General features: G+C 42.3%; 1 protein-coding gene across 2 annotated transcripts in view; it reads right to left on the bottom strand.

Moving 5' to 3' along the window:
• LOC121558061 (CUE domain-containing protein 1) overlaps positions 1-17,528 on the bottom strand; it is a 34,662-nt gene extending 17,134 nt beyond the window's left edge. The window contains exon 1 of one of the 2 annotated variants that reach the window (XM_041871548.2): positions 17,281-17,528. The gene's annotated coding sequence lies outside the window, so the exon portion shown is untranslated. Of the gene's footprint in view, positions 1-16,185; positions 16,236-17,280 lie in introns of those variants that run through there. The other variant, XM_041871551.2, reaches the window with a different exon arrangement.
• Positions 17,529-20,383: the final 2,855 nt, after the last annotated feature.

Raw genomic sequence — 20,383 nt, 5'->3', positions numbered from 1 at the left:
CTAAGTATGATCCCCAATCAGAGACAACGAGCGACAGCTGCCTCTGATTGGGAACCACACCCGGCCAAACATAGAAATACAAACATAGAATCAACACACACATGATATTCACACCCTGACCAAACTAACTAGAGTTCTATAGGTCAGGGCGTGACAATGATAAAGCGCTTTATGTTAGAACACCATGCCATGTCTTCACATCATCATGCCAGCAACATCATAATTCTTCCTTATGACTACTAACCGCTAAGATACAATTAGGGATGACTACAAAGGATCAATCCCCCCACTTTCCAGTAAAGAATGCTGATTTAGCTGATAACATTGTAAATTCTGCATCTGATCCATCTCCGGGCTATAAAAATACATGTAGAAAAACTGTTTCTGTCAGCAATATGGGACCAAAATGGCCCCCTACTTGTAAACACTTCCCTATTGAAAAAACATTATGGCTTCCTTCTTTTGGGCTCAACATCCCTATTTCTGTACCAGCAGCCCAAAATGATGGAAACCTGCCTATTGTTTTGCAGAAAGTTGATTATGTATATCAAGGCCTGAAGCATGCGCATCTCAGCAAAGAACCCAGGCCCAGCCATGGACTCCTCTCTCCCTCACACACAGACCGGTTCACATCAACAACACCATATTCATCTGCACCTAAGAACCTGCTATATTTAGCATGGGATCCATTGCTCTTTGTCGTCCTGGGTCTGTATGTGTGGTTGTGGCTGTCTCCCACCACACAGTGAACAAAAGGAAGCAGCAGCGCTGCCCTGGTCAACAGAGCTGGGCTTACCTTCCATCCATCATATTCACTGTGCTAGAGCAGAGAAGAAGAAAATAGACATTACCATAGGATAGAGTACTAGGAAGTCACCATCTGATGGACTACACTCATCTAAAGTAATTATGTGGAGCAACAGACTCTGAATGACTAAATGCAGCCAATCATTCACTTTGATGCTGGAGCCCTTTAAGCTGGCCTACATTAACACAGTCAAGCAGAAAATGGAGAAGAGGGGATGATCATGAATTAATCTGGTTTCAATATGTAGGAACACGATGACAACAGAAAAATAGATAAATAATGACAAAATGCATCTCCTCTCTAAGTAGCCTATCTATGTAGTGGAGAACAGATCTCATTACTCAAGGGTTACAGTCTTCTCAGATGGTAGGCTCCATCTCCCAACAAGATTAGTAGTCCCTTACTAAATCACCCACAGAAATGGTAAGACTGTCCGTGTCAATACTCTATAGGCCTACATCTTCACAGACACGTGACTGAAAGTCCATTAAGTCTTGGCTAGGCTAACTATAGTCTCTTGCCTCCATCTGTGCTCTGCCATTCATTCTCCCAACAAGACCAACTAGTTCCCAGTCCTGCCCTGTGCCTTTCACATGTGTTCAACAGCCATTTTGAGAGAGTGAGGCCCACTTTTCTTCAGAGGGGCAGGCAGACTAAGGCAGAGATTGCAGTCCCCCTCCCCCACTCTCAAGGCCCAACAATAACAACAACAAACTCACCCTGGTTACCTCTCAGGATGCAACGGCTGTTATAACAGCCATCTGCATGAAAGAGCCAGATAGATCCCGGACATCCACCTGGGCTACAGCTACATCCAGGCCCAGCTCCAGCATGACACGCATAATAATAACATAAAGGTAGATTAGTCCTACTACTGTTCAAAAGTACAAAAATATACCTGAAATGTAGCCGTACACATCAAACAACCGTCTCTTCATATAATAACACAAGATATGTGCCCCACTACGGCATGTATATCCAAAATGCTGCCATTACTGCAGTAGGCCTACACATAATTTGTGAATACCAACACGCACAGATCAGCGCGACAGGATTCTTACAACGCAACACACACACACACACACACACACACACACAAAATAGCAAGAGAGCAGGGAGGGGACGAAAAAGTAGGCAGCGTCGTCTTCATAGTATTGACGTCACTTTTACAGTAGCCTATAACACAATGACTGTGTAATGCAAATTAATGATAGAGTGAAAGTTTACCTACTTGTTTTAGTAGGCTACACACAGTATTGGTCCTTGGTCCTACATACAAAATGTAGGCCTATCTGAAATGCAGCCATATACACAACAACTGTTATTTTGCACACAAGAAAGCATGCGATGTTGAAGAGAAGCCCCACGAAGACTGGTAGCCCAAGATGCGTTCATTAAAACATCACACACCGTAACCATTGATTCAGGACCATGGACAGAAGGCTACTGCCAGTCAGCATGATGAAAAGATAACGTTAGATGCGCTGTCACCTCAGAGCACAACCAATAGGCTACATTGGTCATTGTCCCTATACCCGTCAAAGAACGCAAAGCTAGATATCTATCAATAGAAATTAGACCCGCAAAAGCAAGCAATGACATTAAGAGTCACAGATAAATATAAAAGATGCATTGAAGCAAAAAGCAAGACTATACATTATTTTTTATTATCAGCCAAACAACCAGTGAAGGAAAACCAATGAATTTATAATTCTGGCATGGCGGCCAGAGCCATAAAGGTTGTAGCTGACTATTTAGACGAATTGCAGCCTCCTCCATGCGGTGTTGAACCTCATGAGAAGTTTGATTCCATTCTCCTTCCTGACAAAATCTACTTGTTAGGTCCCTCTCAAATGCCAGCTGGACAAGCTGGGCTTTTTATTGATGTAACATGCTGCGTCTGTGTTCACTGCTATACGTTCTTCAGAGTGAAGGAATTTTCGCACGTTGCTGTAGATGTCCCAAATGTTAATCCAAATCCATGTTTCAGTGCCAACAGCACAGTTGGCATTGCTGACAAAGGCCCGACGTATCTTTGAAGAACACTGAGCGAGGTCCATTTGTTGTTGCCATCTGTGGTTGTGATTTCACTTTGCAAGAACCAATAAAACGCTGCTTCCCCTGGTTCAGTTTTGGTTAGATCCAACAGGTCGTCAGGTGCTAGTGGCTGGGGTAACGGAAGTGCAGGTGCTTGTTGTGATGTTACCCTCGTGCTGTTGGTGCTAGGCCCCTTCTAGATCTTGTTGGTCAACAGGCAGCGTGCAGGATGGGCGGGTATTACATTTGCTGCTAGGCTCCTCAACCTCGGTGGTCGGGCCAGCAGGCTGCTCTGTGAGCTCGGCATCGCACTCGTCATGGTGGTCCTCCGTTGCTCTTGGCAGTGCCCAGACATTTTTGCATATCCATGCTGATTAACCAGCTATAATTATTCAGCTCGCCGCTACGAAAACTTAACGAAGCTAGTAGCTACTAGCTAACCTATTATTAGCTGTAGCTGTCTGGAAAAGTGAATAACTTTTTTCCCTCTCTGAGAAAAAAACCCTCAATTGTTAATGACTAAATACAGTGGGGGAAAAAAGTATTTAGTCAGCCACCAATTGTGCAAGTTCTCCCACTTAAAAAGATGAGAGAGGCCTGTAATTTTCATCATAGGTACACGTCAACTATGACAGACAAATTGAGATTTTTTTTCTCCAGAAAATCACATTGTAGGATTTTTAATGAATTTATTTGCAAATTATGGTGGAAAATAAGTATTTGGTCACCTACAAACAAGCAAGATTTCTGGCTCTCACAGACCTGTAACTTTTTCTTTAAGAGGCTCCTCTGTCCTCCACTCGTTACCTGTATTAATGGCACCTGTTTGAACTTGTTATCAGTATAAAAGACACCTGTCCACAACCTCAAACAGTCACACTCCAAACTCCACTATGGCCAAGACCAAAGAGCTGTCAAAGGACACCAGAAACAAAATTGTAGACCTGCACCAGGCTGGGAAGACTGAATCTGCAATAGGTAAGCAGCTTGGTTTGAAGAAATCAACTGTGGGAGCAATTATTAGGAAATGGAAGACATACAAGACCACTGATAATCTCCCTCGATCTGGGGCTCCACGCAAGATCTCACCCCGTGGGGTCAAAATGATCACAAGAACGGTGAGCAAAAATCCCAGAACCACACGGGGGGACCTAGTGAATGACCTGCAGAGAGCTGGGACCAAAGTAACAAAGCCTACCATCAGTAACACACTACGCCGCCAGGCATTCAAATCCTGCAGTGCCAGACGTGTCCCCCTGCTTAAGCCAGTACATGTCCAGGCCCGTCTGAAGTTTGCTAGAGTGCATTTGGATGATCCAGAAGAGGATTGGGAGAATGTCATATGGTCAGATGAAACCAAAATATAACTTTTTGGTAAAAACTCAACTCGTTGTGTTTGGAGGACAAAGAATGCTGAGTTGCATCCAAAGAACGCCATACCTACTGTGAAGCATGGGGGTGGAAACATCATGCTTTGGGGCTGTTTTTCTGCAAAGGGACCAGGACGACTGATCCGTGTAAAGGAAAGAATGAATGGGGCCATGTATTGTGAGATTTTTAGTGAAAACCTCCTTCCATCAGCAAGGGCATTGAAGATGAAACGTGGCTGGGTCTTTCAGCATGACAATGATCCCAAACACACTGCCCGGGCAACGAAGGAGTGGCTCAGAAGAAGCATTTCAAGGTCCTGGAGTGGCCTAGCCATTCTCCAGATCTCAACCCCATAGAAAATCTTTGGAGGGGAGTTGAAAGTCTGTGTTGCCCAGCGACAGCCCCAAAACATCACTGCTCTAGAGGAGATCTGCATGGAGGAATGGGCCAAAATACCAGCAACAGTGTGTGAAAACCTTGTGAAGACTTACAGAAAACATTTGACCTGTGTCATTGCCAACAAAGGGTATATAACAAAGTATTGAGAAACTTTTGTTATTGACCAAATACTTATTTTCCACCATAATTTGCAAATAAATTCATAAAAAATCCTACAATGTGATTTTCTGGATTTTTTTTCTCATTGTGTCTGTCATAGTTGACGTGTACCTATGATGAAAATTACAGGCCTCTCTCATCTTTTTAAGTGGGAGAACTTGCACAATTGATGGCTGACTAAATACTTTTTTTCCCCACTGTATTACATTATTACATTTCCAGCTTTGCCATCCCGTAGAGCCGGCTCTGGCTAGGGCTGTGACGGTCAAGGAATTTTGGATGACGGTTATTGGTCAGCCAAATGACCACGGTCACCATAAAAAAATATATATATCCTCTCCTCCACTCCTGACTGCATGTTCTGCTGCTGCAGAGAGGGTGTGTTGCCTAAGCAACCAAATACTTGTTTGTTACAACACCTTGCTTGTTTCAAAAAGGAGCAAAACAGTTTCATCACCTTGTAGAGTCCATGTAACAGCAGAAACGAACTCATCCACACGAATGGAATGCCCGGCGGTTCCATCTTCAGTCAGCTGTTCGTCCCACAAAAAATAAAACGGTTATGAGGGTTGTTTTATTTCCATGACGGTCTTCATCCATAACCGCTGGTTAGGCTACACAGTTCTATATTCATTGCGCCAGCTCTAGCTACAGCCATGTCAGAGGGCAAAAGCTGCACACAGGCACACATACAAAGCTCTTTTGAGAATTTAAAATATTAACTCAAATTCATATCACAATATTTTCCACTGTCTGGACGATAACGATATAATATCACGATATACTGTGCATACATATATATATATATATAATTATTTTTTTTACATTTTATGAGCCCTTCAAAGTTACTAAATGACAAAATATTGCTATTAACCTTATAGAAACAGAAAGGGGGCATTGCACATTTCTTTTTCATCTTTTTTAATTTAATTTTTTTACTTCTGTGGTAAACCTGTGCAAACATGAAACATAAACAAAGGTATATGAGTTAAATAAATATGCAGTAAAATTAAATAACCAAATATTTAAAGTACTCAGGATGTAAAGAAAATTAAAACTTTTTTAAAAACTTTTTCCTGGCAAATATAAGTGCAGTCTTTTTTCAGCATAACACCGGTCTTTATGAATTCAAGTTGTAAACCTTTTCAAACTAACTTCTTCAAGCACTAACCAGACAGTTACTGAGTTCACCATGTAACAATTCCTCCCTCTTCACAAGTTCCGTGCCAGGAACACCAGCCTATTGACAGTTTCTGGCTTCAAAGTTGCCCTGTGGCATGTGACCACATTGCCCCCAGTGCTAAATGCTCTCTCAGAGGGCGAACTTGTGGCAGGGATGCATAGGTATTTATTTGTCAGACAACTCACTTGTGGGAAGTTGGATGCGTGAACTGCCACCACTCCAAAGGATCAGCCTCACTGTCTGCTGCCATCATCAGAGTGTAGCTGTCCAGCTCTTGCTCGATGACCTGTCTCTGGGCTCTTAAGGTAGGTGCATTAATGGTTTTCTTAAAGAAGCTCCCAAGGCTCTTCTTGGACTTCTTTGCTGATTGTGGAGCAGTGGCAGCTTCTTTCTCTCTCTCACTCTGGTCCTCTTCAAGAAAGAAGTCTCCCACGGCTGTGTTCCCTACCAGGCAGCTCTCACCTTCACCAGCTTCTCATTGGTCATGTAGGTGGTCTTGAACCTTGGGTCCAGAAAGGTAGCCATGGTGAGCAGCTCATCTGTTTCAGGGTCGGTGTGTTTTTCATTCAGGTAATTGAGGACCCTCATCTTAATCTCTCGGGTCAGTTTGGCTTCGCCCTCATTTGATTTCAGAACCTCCGTCTTGAAAAAAATGGAGGACCGGCTTCAGATAGGACATCCTGGAGGGGCTTAAGTGCTGCCGTGATAGATTCAAAGACCTCAAATTCTTGCCAGGAGGGTGCAAGGTGCCGTGTTTTTTTTTGTCTGCTGCCAGGACTTGTGTGATGGACTTTTCCTGCTCCAGGACTCTTTCCATAATCTGCAGTCGAGATCCCCACCTTGTCGGGGATTCCGTGATGAGCTTGTGGAGGGGCAGGCTCAGTTTATCCTGTGCACTTGTCAGGGCCTTCTGCTTCTTCCAACTATAGGAAATTGTGCTGACCACTTTCTTGCACACTCCTGTGGCCCGGGAAACCCGAGGTTCGTTTTGGACACTCCTTGCTGAAAAATAAAAAAGGTGAAAAATAATTACATTTGAATCACAATTATTCAATAGAAATAACATTTCATCTGCTGTAATTACAACAATTTACAGCATGGACACTGGACATGATTACAAATGTATTCCATCTATAGATTTACATAACTGTTGTGATTAAGACAGCTATGTTGCTTTAGAAAACGGGATCATTTATTGAGTAGGCTATTTATTATTGAAAGAGAGGATAGATTCATATATTGAAACCATAGGCTAATGTATCAATTATAAATAAAAGCAATGTAATCCACGTAATGTTTGGATATTGCACACATTTACAAATATTATAGATTTGCATAGCTGTGTATGTATGTATGTATGTATGTATGTATGTATGTACAGTGAGGGAAAAAAGTATTTGATCCCCTGCTGATTTTGTACGTTTGCCCACTGACAAAGACATGATAAGTCTATAATTTTAATGGTAGGTTTATTTGAAAAGTGAGAGACAGAATAACAACAAAGAAATCCAGAAAAACGCATGTGAAAAATATTATAAATTGATTTGCATTTTAATGAGGGAAATAAGTATTTGACCCCTCTGCAAAACATGACTTAGTACTTGGTGGCAAAACCCTTTTTGGCAATCACAGAGGTCAGACGTTTCTTGTAGTTGGCCACCAGGTTTGCACATATCTCAGGAGCGATTTTGTTCCACTCCTCTTTGCAGATCTTCTCCAAGTCATTAAGGTTTTGAGGCTGACGTTTGGCAACTCGAACTTTCAGCTCCCTCCACAGATTTTCTATGGGATTAAGGTCTGGAGACTGGCTAGGCCACTCCAGGACCTTAATGTGCTTCTTCTTGAGCCACTCCTTTGTTGCCTTGACCGTGTGTTTTGGGTCATTGTCATGCTGGAATACCCATCCACGACCCATTTTCAATGCCCTGGCTGAGGGAAGGAGGTTCTCACCCAAGATTTGACGGTACATGGCCCCGTCCATCGTCCCTTTGATGCGGTGAAGTTGTCCTGTCCCCTTAGCAGAAAAACGCCCCCAAAGCATAATGTTTCCACCTCCATGTTTGACGGTGGGGATGGTGTTCTTGGGGTCATAGGCAGCATTCCTCCTCCTCCAAACACGGCGAGTTGAGTTGATGCCAAGAGCTCGATTTCGGTCTCATCTGACCACAACACTTTCACCCAGTTCTCCTCTGAATCATTCAGATGTTCATTGGCAAACTTCAGACGGCCCTGTATATGTGCTTTCTTGAGCAGGGGGACCTTGCGGGCGCTGCAGGATTTCAGTCCTTCACGGCATAGTGTGTCACCAATTGTTTTCTTGGTGACTATGGTCCCAGCTGCCTTGAGATCATTGACAAGATCCTCCCGTGTAGTTCTGGGCTGATTCCTCACCGTTCTCATGATCATTGCAACTCCACGAGGTGAGATCTTGCATGGAGCCCCAGGCCGAGGGAGATTGACAGTTATTTTTTGTTTCTTCCATTTGCGAATAATCGCACCAACTGTTGTCACCTTCTCACCAAGCTGCTTGGCGATGGTCTTGTAGCCCATTCCAGCCTTGTGTAGGTCTACAATCTTGTCCCTGACATCCTTGGAGAGCTCTTTGGTCTTGGCCATGGTGGAGAGTTTGGAATGTGATTGATTGATTGCTTCTGTGAACAGGTGTCTTTTATACAGGTAACAAGCTGAGATTAGGAGCACTCCCTTTAAGAGTGTGTTCCTAATCTCAGCTCGTTATCTGTATAAAAGACACCTGGGAGCCAGAAATCTTTCTGATTGAGAGGGGTCAAATACTTATTTCCCTCATTAAAATGCAAATCAATTTATAACATTTTTTACATGCGTTTTTCTGGATTTCTTTGTTGTTATTCTGTCTCTCACTGTTCAAATAAACCTACCATTAAAATTATAGACTGATCATTTCTTTGTCAGTGGGCAAACATGCAAAATCAGCAGGGGATAAAATACTTCTTTCCCCTCACTGTATGTATGTATGTATGTATGTATGTATATATACACACACACACAGCTATGCAAATCTATAATATTTACAGTATAAGAAGGATCAGGCAGTGTAGTCAGCTATAACTTTAAAACAGAGGAGATAAGGAATACAATAGTTATTCTGCATTTTAAAGTTATGTTGTTTTTTAGTTACGTTATTTTTCTACCTAGCTCTGTGTGTTTTGGACGGTGAAACTTACCAATAGCAATGTGTAGTCTGTGTCCGAAACACCCTAGTCTTCTCCATTTGTTCAGCTCCAATGCTTTGACCATGTTCGATCCGCTGTCGGTAGTCATACATACTTGATGAGGCTCTTTCAAGCCCCAGGATGAAAGTGCCTCCTTCAGCCCAGCTGCAATTATTTCTCTGGTGTGGTCGTCTGGGAAATAAGAGGTCTGAAGGCATTTGCTTGGCAGCTTCCAGTTGTCGTCAATGTAATGAATCGTGAGGCTAATGTTTGGCTCTGTGGTCCGGCTTGACCATAAGCCTGCAGTGGTAGAGAAAAATGCAGCGTTACGGATTTCGTTGGCAACTCTGTCCCGACATTCTGTGTAGAGTTCTGGCAGACATGTTTTGATGAAGTATTTACGGCTCGGGATCTCGTATCTTGGGTCTAGAGTTCAAATCAACTTTCTGAAACGTTCTTTCTCCAGTTTGAATTGGTTCCATGTCTTTCGCTATGTGATACGTAATTGCACTCGTTATCTCATTCCACTTCTTGCTCTTCTTGTCATAGGGAGTACCACTAATGAATGATGCCTTGAGTGATAGCAGCGTGCGGGTCTTTCTTTTAGATGTCTTGGGACTTGTTCCGCTGCTCCGGGGGTTTGTTGCTCGCATTCTGGTAGATTCTTCATATTCGCGCATATGCAGGGTTTTCAGGTGGTGAAAAAGATTGCTGGTGTTTCCACCTTTGGCTAGCACAATGCGTTGACACAACTTACACAGTGCTATTTGTTGGTCGAGGTCAGATATCTTAAAGCCAAACCAGTTCCAAACGACAGGAGGCCCACTTTTTTCGAGCCAATTCTATGTCGTCCTGCAAATCAACCTCAATAGCGTTATTTTCCTTGTCTTCAGTCATCCTCAATGCTTGCTTACACTTTTGCGCTTAATTTAACTAAAGGAGTTCACTTCACTAAATGTTCGCTTACTCTGCAGTTGCGCATGCTTGTTTGTTGACTTTGATTGGTAGGCAGATTGTGTATCATCCATGCTTCAATTTGAACTAGCCCACTAGGCTGTATCACTCGACTGAAATTTTGAACAAAACAAAAACACCTTATTTCATACATTTATTAATTTATCATGATATGCACAATATGGCAAAATCCATATCATGGCACAACGTCATACCGGTATTCACGTTCATACCGGTATACCGCCCACCCCTAACACACGGCATGCACACATTCGTTTTCTCTTTACTGTGTCTAAGGTAAAGCAAGCGTTCTCAGATTGTGCACATGATGTTAATTTAAAAAGGGATCATATTCTGCCTGCGGGTCAAGCAGGACAGCCAGATGTTGCAGCTCTTAAAAACAACATTTTGAAAAGCAGGCTTTGAATCCAGTGCTTGGGCCAGTAGCGTCATCACCGACTCACTCACTAGAGCTGCTTGTAAAGAAGCAGAAGATCAATAGTATACAATAATGTACTAATATGAGTGAAGTCTGATTCAAATAGTTAATTGATCGTTCAAAACGTCTGTAGATATTAAAGAAGCATGAGGACCACAGGGAATACATCCAAGTACCAAGTAAAACAATATGGTGGCCCTCATTCTCAAATTCGTCCAAGTCTACATTTAGTTTGTGTATTAACTTAACCGCACACAATGAACTCTTGCACTGCTACCAGGTTTTCATAGTGGCGCCAGGCCCAGGGCCCCCAGACTTCCAATAGGGGTGATTCCATAGGACAGGGGGTGGACTGTGCCCCTCTGCAAACAAAACTTCTTCCCATCTCATCTTGTTTTCACAGCTGACAAAGGAGCCCAAAAGCAACCAGAAATGGTCTATTTCAACAGAGCCTGGCCCAGACGTTATCCCTATCCCCATTAGAACAACAGAGCACCGTGTAGCATTACAATAGGAGCATCCAGCCATGGCCTGACTGTACTGAAGACTAATCCATAAACATAACATTTATTCAGTCATGTGGCTTTGAAGTACAAGTTATAGGCCTTTCAGTGTAATCATATTTTCACTGATGATGATCGGTTATGCACACCAGCCCTGCATTCATCTACTTATCTGGCTATTAAGTTTGTAGCATTATTCTTTTTCAATAACTCTTATATGGCATAGTAGTCTAAATCAAATCTCATCCATCCCTTAGAAGGGTAAAAGCTAAAACAAGTCATTGCATGTGATGTGATCAATAAAACAACATAAGGCCTAACCTTCTCCCAAACCTGTGTCATTGTTATCGATTGTGAAACCTAATAACGTTTTTGGGAAACAATTGGCCTCCATTGATTTGGTGAGGCTTTGGTGCCACAGAGAGAGTGCCTCAATCACTGTGAGGAAATGGGAAACAGGTCAAATAACAGGAAGTTGTCAGATAAGATAACCCTTCCACAACAGAAGCAGAAGAGAGAGACGCCTTTAGCCGAGGAGGGGCCGAGATGCTGTCAAGAGAAAGGCCATTGCTTAACACTCTGGGACAATCACCAGGGGTCTTGATATGGAATCAGATCAAATGTTATTGGTCACGTACACATATTTTGCAGATGTTATCGCAAGTGCAGCGAAATGCTTGTTTTTAGCTCTAGCTCCAACAGTGCAGTAATACCAAACAATACACACAAATCCAAAAAATTAAAAAATATCAGAATGAACAATGTCAGAGTGAGGAATATAAATATGTATGTATATAAAATGGTGTGTATAGATAGTATGGACAGTATGCCAGACATTCACAAGACACTTCTAGACACATTGTCTGTTGGCCTAAATTTCACCCATGCACATAACTCATAACTCTAAATTCTGTAGCAGTATCAGACAGGCTCACGATATAGTTCATTTAAAAGGATTCTAAAGATGGTCGTTTTGTCAGAGGACCTAAAAAGAGGTTTCCGGAATAAAAAAGGAAAATGTTCCATTCAAAAACACTGCATAATTTGCACATTGCCCCTGCAGCCCCGGCCAACCACAACTTCTTGGCGACGGGATGACAGAAGTGATAGGGAAGAGGAGCCAAGACCAAGTGATAGCGAAGTGGTGTGTAATAAATCACAGTCTGACATGTCTGGCTCCAACTGCCTTCTCCACACCAGAAGCACAAAGGCTTTTAGCAGCCACAGTCAGCAGTGGGACCTGAGAAATATGGCGTTTTAATGGACAAGGAGGAACCAGAATGGCAAATGCCTTTGATCACACATTCATTTTGAATTAAGTGCAGTTCCTGTGGAGTTGAACCCCTATCAGGCCCCAGTTCTCTTTCCCTAGTCTTGCATGTGGCATACACTGCTTCTCCATAACTTACATACCACATACACACGTTCCATTAACATTTCATGTGATAGGTCAGAGTCTAGGCCTAGGCCTCTCTCTCCTTGAGACATGGATTGTGTATGTGTGCCATTCAGAGGGTGAATGGGCAAGACAAAATATTTAAGTGCCTTTGAACGGGGTATGGTAGTAGGTGCCAGGCACAACGATGAGTGTGTCAAGAACTGCAACTCTGCCAGCTTTTTCATGCTCAACACTGTCCGTGTATCAAGAATGGTCCACCACCCAAAGGACATCCAGCCAAACTCACACAACTGTTGGAAGCATTGGAGTCAACATGGTCCAGCATCCCTGTGGAACGCTTTTTCAACACCTTGTAGAGTCCATGCCCCGACAAATTGAGGCTGTTCTGAGGGAAAAAGGGGGTGCAACTCAATATTAGGAAGGTGTTCCTAAGGTTTGGTACACTCAGCACTGTTGGAGCTAGAAACATAAGCATTTCACTGCACCTGCGATAGCATCTGCAAAATATGTATACACAACCAATAACATTTTATTTGAACAGCAGCGTAGGATTGGTGAATTCTTCCAACTTCCAGGTCAGAGGTAAGAAAATAAGAAAGACGCGCTGCCTTCCCCCCTGAACCAATTCCAGTAATCATTTGTGACCCATAAACATGATGGGAGTGGGACAGAAAAGCAGAGACAACGGAGCACTGAACCAAAGCCTAGTGACTACTGTGACAGTGACAAACCATAATCCTCCTGTTCAATGACCTGGTTCTGGGGAAGGAGGAGGAAGAGAGTGATTGAATGAGGGAGGGAGCAGAGTGAGAGAGAGGGCGAGATAGAATGTTAGAGAGTGCGTGAGTGAGTGAGTGAGTGGAGGGCACATCGGTGTCAGTAAAAGCATTATTGGCAATTTCAAACAACCCCCCCTCTCCCATTTGTCCTCCTCCTCTTCCTGTATTCATGAAGCCTTAAATGTGTGTGCCTGCTGCATCTGTCAGAACACACGTTTGAAAACTAATGACAATAATGGTAGTAGCAGGCCTTTTCTGGGCCATCTGTCACGCAGGGGAATAGGGAGTTTTTACCTCCTACTACCCCAGGCAGGGAGTTGAACAACTCACTGAGATGATTCATAGATCTAATTTCACACAACACAACCCAGGGAAGAGTGCGCTTGAGATGCCCTTTAATGAAATGGCAAATAAATGCCTTGTTAATTTTTTACTGGCAAAGCAGACAGCACCTTGAAATGAAGTTGTATTAAACACAGAAGAGAATGACAAAACAAAACTTTCCACAGTCAAAACATTGGATGTTAATACCATGGTTACTAAGACTAACTGAAAGATTTCATGATAAAACAGCGAGATTAAATCTACAGCAGGTAGTGAAAACAGCCCATAGACAGACCATACTAGTCAATGGGGCCCCGCCCAACTCTTTCATCCTCTTATCCACACAGAACTCTTGGATGGAGGAGAGGGGGTTATCCAGATGGGCCTCACTCTGGCCCGTCTGCCTGCTTTTCCCAGCATCCCCTGGGAGGGCCAAACAGAGGGTCAGGACTCAGGAGCCATATGCAAACTAGGGACCCTGTGAAGGGGGAATGGAGTGACAGCAGCTGGCTGGGACAAGCAGCCGTAAAGCTGAATATGGGGTCAGGTTTTTTTTAACATGCCTCCTCCTCCATCAGTTTTTATCTCTGATCTGTGGATGGCTAGGTGCAGACAGACCATTGGACAGAGATCCAGAGGTCATGGGTTTCATTGCAGATAGAAATAAAAACATACAGAACTGACACAAACCACTCAACTTCATTAGTATGCAATAACAATGCAATTACTAAAGTACTATATAAAAATGTAATAACAGTGTTACTACACAGCAGGGTTTTCGTTAGTAAAATGTGGCGCCGGACAACGTGACCGGGAAGATGTTTTATTTACCGGACCCAAATGCATTGGGTGCATAACCAATTAGGGCGTCCACCCACTCTGCTCAGAACGACAGAAATCACATTTAGGATTATGGTAATGCATCATAACAGAACATGTAACTCATGTAATGAAGCAGCCAATAAAACGTCACTTTCAAACATTTGCCAAAATGCAATTTGCGGGAAAACACCAATCTAAACAGCGCACCTGAGAAAACACAATTCTAAACAGAGCAACTGATATCGGTTCCATGTGTGACAGAGATGAAAATCTCAGTTAGAAAGTGGGGGAATCTAAAGACACAACAACTAGGATGGGTTGCTAATATGACTAGGATTATGCCTTTGGCTTCTTGACAACAAAAGAAAGTTGATATGAAAACCAATGGAACAGGAGAGAGAAATGGCATGGCGGTGGGTCCAATAGGGAAGTAAATGAAAATAAATGTGCTAATATTATATAACTACTCCTGTCTATACAGAAAGAAAGAAAATCATTCAAAATACTTTACCAGAAAGCATGACTTAGCCACAGAGGAATCGAGGATCATTCGTTTATTTATTTTTTAAATAACTGTGGAGTGTTTCAAATCACAAGCTCCTAGGCCTATGCCTATTTGGGAAGCCCGCAATTTGGGCAGTTTCCATGGCAATAGGTCTAGCTGATTATTGAGTTGCAGCTGTCAGTGAATTTAGTTAGATTTTTTAAAAGAAAAGCATCTAAAATGTTAGAAGATAATGTGTCTTGAGTATAATTTAAAATGTTGAGACAAGAAGGGGAGGGGTGTGTGGCGAAGATGTAGACGAATCGCTCTCCAGAATGACTCAGCTGTCTCCCGCCAATTCTTGCCATTCACTGTTTCCCTGTGTGAATTGTTTGCTCTTTGATATTTATTTTTAATCAATTCCCCATTACATATGTCATCAGTAGTAAATCTTCGTAATTTGGTTACATACATTTCTGTTAATGCATGTATTAATTACAGTTATTTAACGTTTTCATTCTCAGAGTGGAAATGTTGTTTGCAGAGTTCACAACCTGCTATTCTTGTGAGAAACAAGTTTTGGTTTATTTCATAACCATAATTTACGAGATTTGTCCATTTTTTCATGGTCTTTTGTTTGGAGGGCTCCATGTGAGCATGTGTCTGGTTTCTCTGTCCTGATAATGTTGAGGGAGCGATTTATCAGGGAGTGCTGCAGCACCCTCAGCACCACTACTTCCCGCAGCTATGGTAGGAAAGTGTTTAACATCCATTGTGAATGATAATATATAAAAACTATAGTTCCTCACAGTAAGCTATTTGAAAAATCTTTCCAACAATCTCCCCCTCGATAATCACTATCCCTGGTGTGAAAGAGCAATGGAAATTATAGGTCTACTGCAGCATTGGACTATAGGCTATGCGTTTCAGGTGCTCATTTCTTTAGCCACCAATGGATCACAGTGTATCAATGTGTCCATATGACAGAGGCTGGTGATCTCGCATTAGTTGACTTAACTTTTAGATGTTTATAATTTTAATTCCGATTTTTATGATTAATCACTTGACAATTTTGAGAAACTAAAATGTTATTATTGAAATTAAACTGTTCCACGAAAGTGCGCGTATGAAAATCATAACTGGCACGCAGAACGGTAGAAATGGTAGGATAAATTGTCATCTTCCCCACACTTGAAACTCACATGCCGCCTATGAAGTCTTTATAAAATAACTGCCTCCACGTTTCCATGATAGGATTTTGCCTATAGGCTACTTTGAAGCAAGGTAAGACATGACATATAATATGAAATAAAAAATGCACACACACACTTACTTTAAACCCCCATGCTCCTTTGAGAGCCCTCTTTCAAAGTCACTGAGATCTCTTCTGCAAGCTATGGTAGCCAAAAAAAATTGGCAACTGGGCATTGTTATACATGACCCTAAGAATGATGGGATGTTAATTGCTTAATTAACTCAGGAACCACACCTGTGTTGAAGCAAATGCTTTCATTATACTTTGTATCCCTCATTTACTCATGCGTATCCTTTACTTTGGTAATTACCTTTATACTTTTGTTTGTTTAGGATTTGAGTTTATGACATTAAAACATTATTTGACATTTACTGCTCATGGGGACAGCTAACGTTAGCTTGCATTCACTGGTTTAGCTAACTAACGCTAGTTAGCATAATTAAGTGGATTGCGTGAAGGGAATGGTCACTCCTCTGTAGATGTAGCGGCGGCAGGTAGCTTAGTGGGTAAGAGCGTTGTGCCAGTAACCGAAAGGTCGCTGGTTCTAATCCCCGAGCCGACTAGGTGAAAAATCTGTCGATGTGCCCTTAAGCAAGGTTCTAATCCCCGAGCCGACTAGGTGAAAAATCTGTCGATGTGCCCTTAAGCAAGGCACTTAACCCTAATTGCTCCTGTAAGTCGCTCTGGATAAGAGCGTCTGCTAAATGACGTAAATGTAGAAATTGCAATTAGTTAGCTGAAATACTGTAGTGCATCTAAAAAGTATGAAGCGAATACGATAGCATTTAGTTTAGGCAAACAAGCACATCTCTGTTCACTAGCTAGCTAGTGACAACAAAATATGTTTATAACTGACCCTTGTTCTATCTGTGACAACTGTGCCATGGCGCAATCCTGGGACGCTGCTGTTCGGAAGGGCCTCGCTGACTCCCAATTCCAGAATTCCACCATGAAAACATGGACAATCCATCAAGGTTCACCTTACCCAGTGTCCTTTAGATATTCATAATCTTAGTAAATCCTGAACACTTAAAACGTTCCTTCGTTGTCTGTTTTAAATCAGTTAGCAAGTAAAACATTTGACATCTAGCTGGCGTTAGCTAATGTGGTTATTCCTGATAGCATAACTTGCTAGCTCGCTGGAAAACAACAAATGTAGCTAATGTTACTTACTCATTGAAAAGCAGACAAATGGTTTCCGAAGAGGAACTACGATGGTGATTTCTCCTGTGAATATGTTTTTTTTTATTGACAAAAAAGATTGTGGGTGACTCTCTTCAGTGCCTGTGTTTTGATAGTCCGAATTATTGCAACAGAGGGCTGTCCACAAAACTGTCCCTATGTTGGCTGATAGTAGTAAACCAGAGCAATGGGAAAAAAATGTCTGTCGGTCGGAGGCACAGAGCCTGCATCATGTTATACCAGAAACAAAGAACAACACAGCTCCCTAGCGGAGAAATGGGAGAAATACATCAGTGAGCGCATAAGAGAGGGTAGCCTATTTATGTTATAGAGGCGCACGAGCAGAATTTACACAGTTGCGCTTCAGTGGAAAGCATGTATGTTTGATGAATGTCTGAAGACTTGATGACAGAAATGTACTGCACTTTTTACTGAGAGAAAAAACACATAGGCCTACCTTTTCCTTCAGATACCCTATATTGTCCTTTTTTAGGTCAGCAATATGTGAGACTGACCTAATTCATCCCTTTGGTGATACCTATAATGTAGCTAGCAAATGTATTTACTAGATAACCAAACAAACATACTTGCTAGGTTAGCTAACCAAACCACCAGTCCTAGCTTGCTATTACGAAAATCGAATTCAACAATGCCAATAATGTGAGGGGACTTTTGCTTTCAAAAGCAACTCAAATATAGAACATGGCTCGAGGAGGTGTGATATATGGCCAATATACCATGGCTAAGGGCTGTTCTTATGCATGACACAACACAGAGTGCCTGGATACAGCCCTTAGCCGTGTTATATTGGCCATATATCACAAACCCCCAAGGTGCCTTATTGCTATTATAAACTGTTTACCAACGAAATTAGAGCAGTAAAATGAAATGTTTTGTCATACCCATGTTATACGGTCTGATATACCACGGCTGTGAGCCAATCAGCATTCAGGGCTCGAACCACCCACTTTATAAACAACATTTTATAATACTGTATAACACTGGTATGCCAAAACATTTTTTTTTACTGTTCTAATTACGTTGATAAAATGTTTATAATAGCAATAAGGCACCTCGGGGGTTTGTGATATATGGCCAATATACAGTGGGGGAAAAAAGTATTTAGTCAGCCACCAATTGTGCAAGTTCTCCCACTTAAAAAGATGAGAGAGGCCTGTAATTTTCATTATAGGTACACGTCAACTATGACAGACAAATAGAGAATTTTTTTCTCCAGAAAATCACATTGTAGGATTTTTAATGAATTTATTTGCAAATTATGGTGGAAAATAAGTATTTGGTCACCTACAAACAAGCAAGATTTCTGGCTCTCACAGACCTGTAACTTCTTCTTTAAGAGGCTCCTCTGTCCTCCACTTGTTACCTGAATTTATGGCACCTGTTTGAACTTGTTATCAGTATAAAAGACACCTGTCCACAACCTCAAACAGTCACACTCCAAACTCCACTATGGCCAAGACCAAAGAGCTGTCAAAGGACACCAGAAACAAAATTGTAGACCTGCACCAGGCTGGGAAGACTGAATCTGCAATAGGTAAGCAGCTTGGTTTGAAGAAATCAACTGTGGGAGCAATTATTAGGAAATGGAAGACATACAAGACCACTGATAATCTCCCTCGATCTGGGGCTCCACGCAAGATCTCACCCCGTGGGGTCAAAATGATCACAAGAACGGTGAGCAATATCCCAGAACCACACGGGGGGACCTAGTGAATGACCTGCAGAGAGCTGGGACCAAAGTAACAAAGCCTACCATCAGTAACACACTACGCCGCCAGGGACTCAAATCCTGCAGTGCCAGACGTGTCCCCCTGCTTAAGCCAGTACATGTCCAGGCCCGTCTGAAGTTTGCTAGAGTGCATTTGGATGATCCAGAAGAGGATTGGGGAGAATGTCATATGGTCAGATGAAACCAAAATATAACTTTTTTGGTAAAAACTCAACTCGTCGTGTTTTGAGGACAAAGAATGCTGAGTTGCATCCAAAGAACACCATACCTACTGTGAAGCATGGGGGTGGAAACATCATGCTTTGGGGCTGTTTTTCTGCAAAGGGACCAGGACGACTGATCCGTGTAAAGGAAAGAATGAATGGGGCCATGTATCGTGAGATTTTGAGTGAAAACCTCCTTCCATCAGCAAGGGCATTGAAGATGAAACGTGGCTGGGTCTTTCAGCATGACAATGATCCCAAACACACCGCCCGGGCAACGAAGGAGTGGCTTCGTAAGAAGCATTTCAAGGTCCTGGAGTGGCCTAGCCAGTCTCCAGATCTCAACCCCATAGAAAATCTTTGGATGGAGTTGAAAGTCCGTGTTGCCCAGCGACAGCCCCAAAACATCACTGCTCTAGAGGAGATCTGCATGGAGGAATGGGCCAAAATACCAGCAACAGTGTGTGAAAACCTTGTGAAGACTTACAGAAAACGTTTGACCTGTGTCATTGCCAACAAAGGGTATATAACAAAGTATTGAGAAACTTTTGTTATTGATCAAATACTTATTTTCCACCATAATTTGCAAATAAATTCATAAAAAATCCTACAATGTGATTTTCTGGATTTTATTTTCTCATTTTGTCTGTCATAGTTGACGTGTACCTATGATGAAAATTACAGGCCTCTCTCATATTTTTAAGTGGGAGAACTTGCACAATTGGTGGATGACTAAATACTTTTTTTCCCCACTGTACTACAGCTAAGGGCTGTATCCAGGCACTCTGCTTAGCCTCATGCATAAGAACAGGCCTTAGCCGTGGTATATTGGCCATATACCACACCTCCTCGGGCCTTATTGCTTAAATCACTATCAATATCAATAAGTTCAACCAGTATGTAATCATAATACACAATACTGAATGAGGAAAATATTTTGGGAAACTGTCAAGTGTAAATGTGTTTCTGAATGAGAAGTAAGTGACAAATGCGATGTGTTTCTTAGGACGTGAATGGTAATGAATGGATCCATTATGCTGCCACATGCCAGGGTCACAACACAAACTGCAGAAGGACAGACACACAGCAGCTGCAAGGCTGCCACATGCCCAGGAGCAGAAGCCCAGGGATGGCACAGATG

The sequence above is a fragment of the Coregonus clupeaformis genome, chromosome 5, assembly GCF_020615455.1.
Source record: "Coregonus clupeaformis isolate EN_2021a chromosome 5, ASM2061545v1, whole genome shotgun sequence".
In the NCBI taxonomy this organism is placed as follows: domain Eukaryota; kingdom Metazoa; phylum Chordata; class Actinopteri; order Salmoniformes; family Salmonidae; genus Coregonus; species Coregonus clupeaformis.
This window is presented reverse-complemented; position numbering and strand designations above follow the sequence as displayed.